The sequence below is a fragment of the Ptychodera flava genome, unplaced genomic scaffold, assembly GCF_041260155.1.
Source record: "Ptychodera flava strain L36383 unplaced genomic scaffold, AS_Pfla_20210202 Scaffold_35__1_contigs__length_1935909_pilon, whole genome shotgun sequence".
In the NCBI taxonomy this organism is placed as follows: domain Eukaryota; kingdom Metazoa; phylum Hemichordata; class Enteropneusta; family Ptychoderidae; genus Ptychodera; species Ptychodera flava.
Genome location: NW_027248357.1, coordinates 862,087 through 875,166, shown reverse-complemented (window position 1 = coordinate 875,166; position 13,080 = coordinate 862,087). Strand labels below are relative to the sequence as shown.

Below are 13,080 nucleotides of genomic sequence, written 5' to 3'. Positions count from 1 at the left end.
AATAGTGTTTTAATTTTGCTTCGTAAGGTTGAGAAAATGCTAATTTCATGTTCGATGCTTCAAGCGGGTAGCACATTAAAACATAACTAAAACCTGTCAACACAGTCCCTTGAGGGACCGAGGTGTCAATCAGAGTTTCGGCGTTGTCCATCAAAGCACAGTCGCGGTAACTCCTTGATCGAAGAATGATTAAACTTGAGTGATTTATATTGGCATTTCTTACAAAAGCTGGTGAAAACTATTGTGTCGGTAAACTTTTTAGTCAGTGGGGGCATTGATGGGGACTGTCGTTTAGTACTGCTGGCGGCGGTTTCCCCACACCTCTTTTGTTATTTCGTTTTTCGGTATTTAGCACCTAGTGTATTGAGTATTGTCAGAGCACCGCACCACCACACACGACATGCATACAATACAATGTAAATTTCTTGCAACGACTCAAAATTTCCGTACGACTTTCACGCATTTACATGGCATTTTGGTTGGCCGGCAAGATATTTCTGGCCGTAATACACAATGTCAACTGACCAAAAACACACAAAAGGGTGGCCGCTGGCCGCGTTAGAGAGGTGGCCGCTTATGCAGGTACAATTACATTGTAAATACGTCGGGACTGCAATGGAGCGGCCGTTATAGACAGGTGGCCGCTCTGTCCAGGTGGCCGCTAAGGCAGGTTTGATGTAATTTGTTTATTACATTTGTGGTTACGGGTTGTTCCATTAATGGTTGACTGTTTTATTACATTTGTGGTTGATTTTATTACAATTGTGGTTGATATTACATTTGTGGAGATTATTACATTTGTGGAGGTTACACACCCTTCATATTTGGTATGATGGGAGACCTTGAGGTGCCACATCCTGTGCCTCATCAATTATGTGCATATCTAATTCTGGGCTAGCTAATACACTAGATGTCTGATGTTTGGTACACAGGAATAAATTTGGTAAAAAATCTGTTTGCAACAATATCCAACAGGCCCACACTACCTTTCATCTTGATTTAACAAATATGCCTGTAAATGCCTATAAATAATACATGCTCTAATTTTGATCGAATGAAGCACCTTATGACATTAGAGGGTTATTGATTATCATTGTGGCACCTTTTGCCACTGTTTGCAAGTGCTTGGGCCCCGTGAAGCTGCTTGCAGCTTTAATTAGGGGCCCAAGCCGACCGGCTGGGCCCTATTGTTATTGCTCGAGTTCTACTACTTCCTCCTCTTCTTCTTCTTCTGCCGTTTCTTTGTCAACCTAGATCTCTTAAACGGCTGAACAAAAACTTCTCAAACTTGCAGGGCAAGTAGGTGGTGGTTAGTAGTCGTGCACCTGACCCTTGAAATTTTGATTGGTCACGTGACCTGGCCGCCATATTGATTTTCCAAAAACCTAAAAATAGCTTCTCCAGAGTACCTAGGGGTCTAGTCGATTTGAAATTTTTTGTATAGCAGGCATGGCCTAAGGTCTAAAGAATTTGCATATGCGGTCACGTGACCTTGGCCGCCATATTGGATTTTCGTAAAATACCAATTTAATCTTCAAAAATCTTCTTCTCCAGAACCAACGCACCGATTGAGCTGAAATTTTACTCATGTCATCCTTAGAGTGATCTCTTTCAAGTTTGCAAAAGACATTTGGATCGGTCACGTGATTTGGCCGCCATATTGGATTTTCGAAAAATACCAATTTAATCTTCAAAAATCTTCTTCTCCAGAACCAACACACCGATTGAGCTGAAATTTTACTCATGTCATCCTTAGAGTGATGTCTTTCAAGTTTGCAAAAGACATTTGGATCGGTCATGTGATTTGGCCGCCATATTGGATTTTCGAAAAATACCAATTTAATCTTCAAAAATCTTCTTTTACAGAACAAACTCACCAATTGAACTGAAATTGTACTCATATCATCCTTAGAGTGATCTCTTTCAAGTTTGCAAAAGACATTTGGATCGGTCACGTGATTTGGCCGCCATATTGGATTTTCGAAAAATACCATTTAATCTTTAAAAATCTTCTTTTCCTGAACTAAAACACCAATTGAGCTGAAATTGTTACTCATGTCATCCTTAGAGTGATTTCTTTCAAGTTTGCGAAAGACATCAGAATCGTTGAAGATGCAGTTTCACTTGCTTTAGAATATATCTTACCACATCTTGATAAGAAAAGGCCAACGTATGCTCGCATTTTATTCATCGACTTTATTTCAGCGTTCAACACTATCTTGCCATTCAGGCTCCATGGTGAGCTAAAAAGCATGGTATGGACCCCAGCATTTCAAGTTGGATTCTAGACTTTCTTACCGGCAGACTACAGATGGTGAGAATAGGTTCACGGTATTCTAAAAGATTGTTATGAATACAGGTGCACCACAAGGCTGCGCCCTGTCCCCATTGCTTTATTCTTTAATGACTTCCGATTGCATATCGTGGTTTGACGACTGCCCTACTATTAAATTTGCAGATGATACAACTGTTGCTGGGCTGATTGACGAAAATGAGATCAATTATCGCAGCCAGGTTGATGAATTGGTGATGTGGTGTGCCGCTAATAACTTAGAATTAAATGTTAGCAAGACAAAAGAGGTCATTATTGATTTTCGAAGGAATAAGACTCCTCTCACACCTTTGTCTATCAATGGCACAGATGTCGAGATAGTTGACACCTTTAAATTCCTCAGCATCCGCATCTCCAGTGATTTAACCTGGCACGCGCACGTCGAGCATTGTGTTCATAAACGAAGGCTGGCGGGCTGCGGTCTTAGCAGGGATCACCTGATAAAAAATTATCGGGCAGTCGTTGAGAGTGTGTTGACAGTCTCCATTGTTGTCTGGTACGGGAGTTCTACTGTTGCGGATCGTCGCCTATTAAACAGAGTGATACATTCTGCCGAGCGCATTATTGGTGTAAATCTGCCTCAATTAGATGACCTTTACAGATATAGGATGCAAAAGAAAACAAATTCTATCTTTCCGATTCTTCCCATCCTGCCTTTGGTCAGTTTTCGCTTTTGCAGTCAGGGAAACATTACCGCTCTAGTGCAGTAAAATCAGAACGTCATAGGAAATGTTTTTACCCTTCAGCAGTCCGTCAACTGAATGGGATGGACCCTTTAGCCAGATGTTCGTAACTTTTTTTTATTGAGTGTTGTATCTTATCGGTGTTTGTTGATCCTGTTTTTATATTGTAAATGTTTTAATTGTATTCTTCGTGGTTTAGAGCACGAGCCAATGAGATTTCTGGTGTATTTTTACTTTTAAACATACATTAGTGAATAAACTATGATACTGACTGACTGTATTCTGCCTAATTTGCATAAAACTTGACCAATCAAAACGCTGTGAACAAGTTTGATAAAACATAGTACTGAGATGCCATATGCCAAATTTCAGGTTCATTGACCTTGCCGTTTTTGAGAAGAAGATTTTTAAGTGATTAAATTGATATTTTTCCATAACCAATTAATTATGCAAAATCAATGTATCTCAGGAACTACAGGGGCTACAGGTTTGGTTCTTGGTTCATAGGGGTAAGTAAGGGACCAAAAATATTGTCACAATTTTTGGATGACCTTGAATGACCTTTGACCTACTTTCGCATATCATGGCTCCCATTCAAAAACAATTGCACCAAATGACTTGCAATTTTACACATAGGTAAAACTCAGAGACAATATTTATTTACTGTGTTACCATGCCAACTGGTCACATGACCCAGCAGTTATCTTCAATTGAAACTTTTAAATTCATCTCATTTGCATACAAATTAATCAATCAAAGTACTGTTAACAACATTTGTAGTCAATAGGTCAAGGCTCCTTATTGCCAAATTTCAAGGTCACAGGCCATTTCGATTTAGAGAAGAAGATTTTTAAAGTATTATTTTTCACATTTTTCAATGACCTTTGACCTGTGCTATACCTATGCAGCTAAGCTATGGCAATGGCTTATTCTGACCAATGTGAGAGTCCGGGAGGGTTACTGTCTTATGAACATTGACCAGTAGAGGACCAAATTCTACTCTAAATTTTGGGATGCCCTCTGACCTTTGACCCTGGCAAAATACTGTACCTCATTAATTATGCACATATGTAATAATAAGGTTCCTAATGGAGCTAGAGGTCTAATTTTTAGTACATAGGGATAACTATGGACTACAATTTTTTTGACAAAATGTCACATGACCCCGATGACCTTTGACCTCAAATATACATATATGTCCATAACTCAGGACCCACAAGTGCTACCCACTTCATATTTGGTATAATGGGAGACTTTATGATGGCACATCCTGTACCTCATTAATTATGCACATATCTAATTCTGGGCTGACCAATAGAGATAGAGGTCTGATTTTCGGTACATAGGGATAACTATGGAATACAATTTTTTTGAAAAAATGTCACATGACCACGATGACCTTTGACCTCAAATATACATATATGTCCATAACTCAGTAATCACAAGTGCTACCCGCTTCATATTTGGTATGATCGGAGACTTTATGATGGCATATCCTGTTCCTTATTAATTATGTGCATATCTAATTCTCAGCTGACCAAAAAAGATAGAGGTCTGATTTTCGGTACATAGAGGGATAAGGCCGTGTAAATAAAATTCTTTGTTTGCTGTCCTTGGATTTTTGTGAAAAACCTACCAGCCAGCCAGCAAAACATAGGGCCAAAGTCCCTGAAGCTACTATAGACATGGATACAAAATTAAGTATTTCCTGACTGTATGAAATGATCTCACTAAGGTCATCCTAGGGACATGTAAACCAAATATTAAAGCGGTCTGACCAGCGGTTTTGAAAAAAAACAAGCGACTCAACAGTTGACAGAGCTCTGCTGTGTTATGTAGAGAATAACCTTTTGTGACACATGTATTGATGAAGAAGGTGGATATCTTTGATAGCTCATTTCAGGATGGCCTGACCAAAAAGGGGAAAAAAATTCCGTAAAAATACAGATTTGCATATTTCATGAGACTATATAATAGCAAATAAACGAGAGTTAATTACATTCTAATTAAAGTAAACAAGACTTGCTTAAATCAAGATTTACGTCATAAAAAAACAGCGTATCTGTCAGGTTATAAAGAATCTTGAGCAGGTTATCTTTTAATATCAGTATTTTCATCCTATTAACCAAGCATATTTTAACTTTCAAATTAACATTGTAAGTAAGTTCTGTTGAATAAGTTGAGACAGTACGTACTCAGAGAAAGCACACTGAAGAGACAAATGTTTGAAACTTAAGAAGTTTAAGGTCATCAAAAGCATTATAAGGAATCATGTTACACTTTCATTGCACTGTTTACACAGATTGCATAATTGCTATAAATATCACGAGGAATCTTACAGCTCAGCTTTACCATAAAAACCCTATCACTTTGACCACTCTTTTAATTGACCACTCTATTTTTTTCCTCAAAAAGTAATCTTATTTTATCCTTACCAAGTCAACCATAAATGGAAATTAGAACTTTCTCTATCTCTATTTATTTGACCATCCTATCATGACAAACTATTATGAGCAATTTCTTTTAGATAACATAAATGGTGGTTCAGAATATATCAAAGTTGGGATTCAGGAAAGTTGCCTTTACATGTTTTAATCCTCCAAGATGTTAAGCATTTCACTATGAACTGTCAAAAAAAGTTGAACTTTCTGATAATTCCACACTAAAATTATTTTGGCTTTGATGATTTCCTAATTAATTCAATTATTTAAAATCATATTAATTATTTTTTTCTGGGTGAATTGATAGGGTTTATACAGTACAAGAATTACATACAATGTAAGTCAAATTTTGACCAAAAATGACAAAAAAATTCCTTAAAAATACACATTTGCATATTCATCACAATTTGAACAAATCTAAGTTGGGTTATCCCTAGGGACCTGTATACCAAATAACAAAGCTGTCTGACCAGCGGTTATGAAAAAGATTTTTTTACCAAAAACACCTTTTTTGCATTAATTTGCCTATTTTCAACAATATCAAAAAATTAAAAAAAAAATTTCTCAAAATTATATTTTTCATCTACACAACAAATATCAAATCAGTAAGTACTGCGGTTCTCAAGATATTTGAGTGGACGGACGCCTCACAAACGGACATACATACATACATACTACATACATACATACATACATACAGACTGACGCCGGACGCCGGACGGATACCCATCCCAATAGCTTCTATAGACTATAGTCTATAGTAGCTAAAAAAACAAACACAGAAAAAAAACACAACACAGATCAATTGCATAAACTCTAACTTTCCCATCGGTTTATGGGTCACAAGAATACGCAAATAGCAGCATGATTTGAACAAAATTTACTGAGGACAACTAAGGAACCTTAACACCAAGTATCAAAGCAGTCAGACAAGTGATTTCAGAGAATATTTTATGACCAAAATCAGTAAAAATTGCCCCCAAAAAATAATTTTTAAATTTTACTAAAATTTTGAAAACTGACTAAGATCACCCTGAGCAACTGTATAGCAAATTTTGGACAAGCGGTTTTAGTGATGATGAGTTATTGACCAAAAACACAAAGCACTGCCCCAAATACAAATACACACATTTCTAAATGATTTGTACAAGAATGACTAACGTTACCCCCAGCAACCTGCATAAAAATTTCTAAACCAATCAAGAAGAAGCTTGCGATGAAAAAAGTTGATGGACGATAGATGATGGGAGACGACAACCATCTATTTGACGAGCCCCGTGTTACTTATAGCAGAGCTACAAAAAGTCAATATCTCATAAGATTTGATTTCAAGACATGATGGGCTTTCATACACTCGTAACTGTGCCTGTCACTCCCTCTGCTGTGCGTTGTTGGATTCTCGTCATATGTAGTCGTCGCAAGGTCTACCATAATTGAAAGTGTACTTGACTTTGCACTTACTATATGTACTTGATCATTTCTCGACCTTTTTATATGAGAAAGAAAATTCATCGAATGTGTACTTCATAGCCCTAGCATCCATGAGACTATATGGTATGTTGCGCTTGATTCGAAAATGCATTTGATCGTACATTACCCAATAACCAGTCTTTTTTTGAGCAGCTGTAAAAATAGCATGTCAGTCAGGTGAAGTCATTGTTGTTCCATCTTTGTAAACATAGGGCCAAAGTCCCTGAAGCTACTATAGACATGGATACAAAATTAAGTGTTTCCTGACTGTATGAAATGATCTCACTAAGGTCATCCTAGGGACATGTAAACCAAATATTAAAGCTGTCTGACCAGCGGTTTGAAAAAACAAGCGACTCAACAGTTGACAGAGCTCTGCTGTGTTATGTAGAGAATAACCTTTTGTGACACATGTATTGATGAAGAAGGTGGATATCTTTGATAGCTCATTTCAGGATGGCCTGACCAAAAAGGGAAAAAAATTCCGTCAAAATACAGATTTGCATATTTCATCAGACTATATTAGTCTATAATAGTAAGTAAGTTCTGTTGAATAAGTTGAGACTGTACGTACTCAGAGAAAGCACACTGAAGAGACAAATATTTGAAACTTAAGAAGTTCAAGGTCATCAAAAGCATTATAAGGAATCATGTTACACTTTCATTGCACTGTTTACACAGATTGCATAATTGCTATAAATAGCACATGAGGAATCTTATAGCCCAGCTTTACCATAAAAACCCTATCACTTTGACCACTCTTTTAATTGACCACTCTATTTTTTTCCTCAAAAAGTAATCTTATTTTATCCTTACCAAGTCAACCATAAATGGAAATTAGAACTTTCTCTATCTCTATTTATTTGACCACCCTATCATGACAAACTATTATGAGCAATTTCTTTTCGATAGTATAAATGGTGGTTCAGAATATATCAAAGTTGGGATTCAGGAAAGTTGCCTTTACATGTTTTAATCCTCAATTCACTATGAACTGTCAAAAAAAGTTTCAACTTTCTGATAATTCCACACTAAAATTATTTTGGCTTTGATGATTTCCTAATTAATTCAATTATTTAAAATCATATTAATTATTTTTTTCTGGGTGAATTGATAGGGTTTATACAGTACAAGAATTACATACAATGGAAGTCAAACTTTGACCAAAAATGACAAAAAAATTCCTTAAAAATACACATTTGCAAATTTCATCACAATTTGAACAAATCTAAGTTGGGTTATCCCTACGGACCTGTGTACTACATAACAAAGCTCTCTGACCAGCGGTTATGAAGAAGAAGATTTTTACCAAAAACAACTTTTTTGGCATTAATTTGCCTATTTTCAACAATATCAAACAATTAAAGAAAATAGTTTCTCAAAATCATATTTGACATCTACACAACAAATATCAAATCAGTAAGTACTGCTGTTCTCAAGATATTTGAGTGGACGGACGCCTCACAAACGGACATACATACATACATACATACAGACTGACGACGGACGCCGGACGGATACCCATCCCAATAGCTTCTATAGACTATAGTCTATAGTAGCTAAAAATGTACATATGCTTGTATGAAATCATGTACATTCAATTTTTGTGAGTTCAGTGAGAATAGTTAATCAAATCTCACTGTGTATGGTTTCTTACATTTGACAAAAAAGTGTGGAGTTATGTTGACCGGATGTGAATAGATTAGAAGTCTTTGGGAAAACATGGGATTGCTCAATTGTAAGACCCCTCTTACACTTATGCCCATTTCATCTTTCTGGCAATGCTTGTTATAATCGGACAAATACAGTAAAGCTTGACACAAAATATTGGGTTTGTCTGCTCTATAGCAACACACCAAGGCAAATGTCATGCCTGAACATTGTAACATGCTGTTTTTCATGATGCTCCATAAACAAGCGTATTGCAATAGAAATGACATGTGAAACTTAAGAGCCTGTCCATTGCGCAAAGAAAATATTGGCTGTGAAACACTTTATCTGGCAGTGCTTAAAGATGTACAAAATAGCAAGAACGTAGAATACCGTATTCCTCCGATTCTAAAACCCCGCCCGTTTATAACGCCCCCAGGATTATTTTATTGATTCGTAATTGGTCGTTAGTTCGTTTATAACGCCCCCCAGGGGGGTACACCCAAATTCTGACTGGAACAATAGAGCCATTGTCATGTAATGAGACAAGGATATCCGCGACACCTAAATCAAAGTCACAAACAAGTGCCAAAGTGAACTTGAGTATCAAACCTCAAAACAAGCACACTATTGTTTGGTGTTGGAACATGTCAATCGGGAACGGTTCTATCGTTCCTGGCGATAAAATTCCACTTGGATTTCGCTACGTAAATGAACATTAAAAGAGTTGGATTTTTGAGCGTCTCGATCTAGTACAATGCCGTCTTTTCGTCACTGTCATTTTGCTAACGTCAAAATAAGCAGATTTTTGAACATCTTGATCAAGTACAAATCAAATATTTCGATGCCATTTGGCTACCATAACATGAACATTAGGATAGTCGGGTTTTTGAACATTTCGATCGAGGTATGATTCGATCATTTCATGTGGTGAAAAATCGTTCCTTTCCACGGGTATCGCGAATGCGCTCGACGGAACTGAAGACAACATGATTTCCGAGGAGATTCCGGTACTCGATGACGACTTATCAAATGAAGCCCTTGGACTCGTGTTTGATGACGAGGGGGAAGATGACGATATAGACTTCGATGGATTTGACTTCGATTGAAGAGGGCAATGGTATCGACAAACGCGACATAATAATAATAATTTATTGTTTAAAGACCACTACACACCTTGTCTCAGTGGTCTGTACATTACAGAAAATTACTGGAAGAACTAAAATAAACGCAGAAAATACAAAATAAGTCACAGAGGAAAGAGTGTAATTAAAAACAATCGATAAAATCAAGCAAGCTAAAATCTAGACTAAAGGATCCTATCTAAAAACAGCAAAGAAAGTAGTTTAAAAATTTCACTAAAAATGATAAAAAATAAATAAACTATAAAACATGCAGGTAAAAATTATATCCAAGTCAACAGTAGCATTGACGAAAAATAATGGTTTTAAGAGACTTCTTAAAAAGAGCGAATTTCTTTATCATCCGAAGTTCGGGTGCAAACTATTCCACAGTTTAGGGCATACACGCTAAAAGCTCTGTCACCATATGTTCTAGAAAGTTGTTTCCCGTGATCTTTGACAGAAAAGGGATTCAATCTTACACCGACACTCCTTCTGGTATTATGTACTGGGATATCAATTGTTACTAGTTCTGATAAGTAATTTGGAACGAATTCATCTTGATGGACAATTTTAAAAACCAAACAAAGAATTTTAAAACGGATTCGTTCCTCTACTGGGAGCCAATGTAACTCCTTGAGTATAGATGTCATAACAATGTGACGGCCCATCTTCCGTCCAGTTACCAAACGAGCAGCAGAGTTCTGAATGTGTTGAAGCTTGCTCAATTTATATGCAGGTAGGCCAAAAAGTAGACTGTTACAATAATCTAACTTCGATGTGACAAAAGCGTGAACCAATTTTTCAGCACTGGGCTGGTCTAACAATTTTCTAATTTTACTTATCCGCCAAAGTGAATGAGATGCCACCCTACAAACATAGCGAATATGCTCGTCCATGAGACCGAACGAGTCAAGCATTACACCAAGGTCACGTACAACAGTGGATGGCGAAATCGTGGCCTCACCTATTCGTACATTCATAGAACCAAATTGTGAACCAACCGTACAATTTCGGGGTGTAAACCAGACAACCTCTGTCTTCCCGTCATTAAGTGCCAACTTATTGGACATCATCCAATTACGAATTTCATCGACGCATGCTTCTATACGCTGAATAGTGGAGCTAGTAAGGATGTCACAAGCAATGTACAATCCAGAATCATCTGCATATATAACAGAATTTAAGCCATGACGTGTGATGATATCCTCAATCGGAGTCATGTACAAAGCAAACAAGACGGGACCCAATACTGAACCCTGAGGTACACCATACTTTAAAATGCATTTGTTAGATAACATCGACTTGACAGAGACCTGTTGTGTTCTACCTTTCAGAAAGGATTCAAACCATTTTAAAGCAACCCCTTGAATACCAAAACGAGAGCGTAACCTACCCAGTAGAATGTTATGATCAATTGTGTCAAATGCCGCTGACAAATCCAAAAGAACCAGGACGACATGATGGTGTTTATCGAGAGCGAGCATGACATCGTTCAACATGCGTATAAGTGCAGTTTCGGTGCCGTGCCCCTCGCGATAAGCAGACTGAAAACGACCGTACAGAGAATTTTCGGACAGATAGCGATTTAAACGAAAAAAGGCACACTTCTCCAAAACTTGTCCAGAAAACTACAATTTGATACGGGACGATAGTTTTTCATTGTATTACAATCAAGTCCACTTTTCTTAATGAGTGGACGAACAATGGCTGTTTTGCAATCAGTTGGAAAAACACCAGACGAAAAAGAATTTACAATACGGAGCAGTAATGGGGCTAGTTCATTTACACATGCTTTAACCAGCTGTGTGGGCATTGGATCTAGTTGACACGATTTAGAAGGCATCTTACTAACAATAGAAATTACATAATCAATACATAAAGGTTCAAGAATGGAGAGCGAGTTCTGATACAAGAATGGTTCAATACTAAGAGGACTAGCATTTTGAAGTTTTTTGCGAATGTCTACTATTTTCTGTTCAAAAAACGTTGCAAAGGCAGCTGGTAGTTGAGATAGTTCATGATTATTTGGGAGAATGTCGGAAGCAGATTTCTTTGCACCGGAAATGTCATCAACAACTCGGAACAGTTCCTTGGTATTTGCGTTTTCAATTTTACTTTGATGAAATGACGCTCTCTCCAAATCCAACTCTCTGTTATACTCAACACGAGCAGCGATAAAAATCTGTCTGTCAATTTCAAGTTGAGAAGAACGCCACTTTTGTTCAAGTGATCTCAGAGCCTTACGCTTAGCCAGTAGGTCTTCTGTAAACCATTCGGCACGGGGTTTCTGCACAATGGTTCTCTGTTTGGCAGGAGCATGCAAATCCATCAAACTTTTCAAAGTAGAATTGTAAACTTCTGTCAGCTCATTTATTTCATTGATCGACTCCGGATGATTAAGTGTACTTGAAATTGAGTGTTTAAGATTCATTAAATTAATACTCTTGATGTTGCGCTGTTGCCTGGTAATTCTTGTTGGAAGGGGACGAGTGATCATGGACGTGAAATGGACAGCAGAATGATCGGATGGCATTTTGTTGTCAATTATGAAATTTCCAAGCCATGGTTCAGATGTTCGGGTCAATACAAGGTCTAGAGTATGACCGTTCCGGTGTGTACTCCCGAGTATATGTTGAGTTAGACCGAGAGATTGAATAAGATCGTCAAACTGACAAGCATCACTGTCATTTGCATCATCCACATGAATATTAAAATCCCCTGCAATCAGTAGGCGACCAGGTGCAAGTAACAGGCTTTCCATTAAAGTGCCAAATTCCGAGATAAAAAATTTCACGGTGAATTTATGTTTCGCTGAATACGGTGGACGATAAATGATGATGACACGAAGAGTAGAACTGCCTGTAGAGATATTCACATCCATGGCTTCAAAGATTTAAACTTGGTACACTTGTTCTTCTTAGTGTCCAGATTAGATCTTGTTATCAGTGCTATACCTCCACCCTTCCGATTACAACGCGGTGCTTGCAATATATTAAAGCCTGATATGGAAGATGACAAATTTGCTTCTACCAGGGTACGATTTTTATCCGTAATCCAGGATTCACTAATCATAAAAATATCCGTAGTGTTGGAAATAATCGAAGCACATAGAGCACTAACTTTACCGTCCATCGATCTTGCATTCCACAGAGTAAAGTTTACACAGTCACGTAAATAATATGAAGAAACTCTTTTTACTGAAGTTAGCACAGTATTTCTTGCTGGAGTTGAAACAAACTTGTTCTAGGCATGACGTGAAAAAACGCCGATAACTGTAGGAATTTTCCGCGACGAAGGACGATAATTCACATAGCCACCTCTCTTACCGCGGGGTCTTTTCCATCTTTTTGACCGCCAACTTCCAGTTGCAAAATCCTTTA

General features: G+C 37.5%; 1 protein-coding gene across 2 annotated transcripts in view; it reads right to left on the bottom strand.

The window, feature by feature from the left end:
- The window catches only part of LOC139127734 (tyrosine-protein phosphatase non-receptor type 12-like), a 321,808-nt gene that overhangs the window by 98,989 nt on the left and 209,739 nt on the right, over positions 1-13,080 (bottom strand). The gene's annotated exons all lie outside the window — the stretch shown is intronic.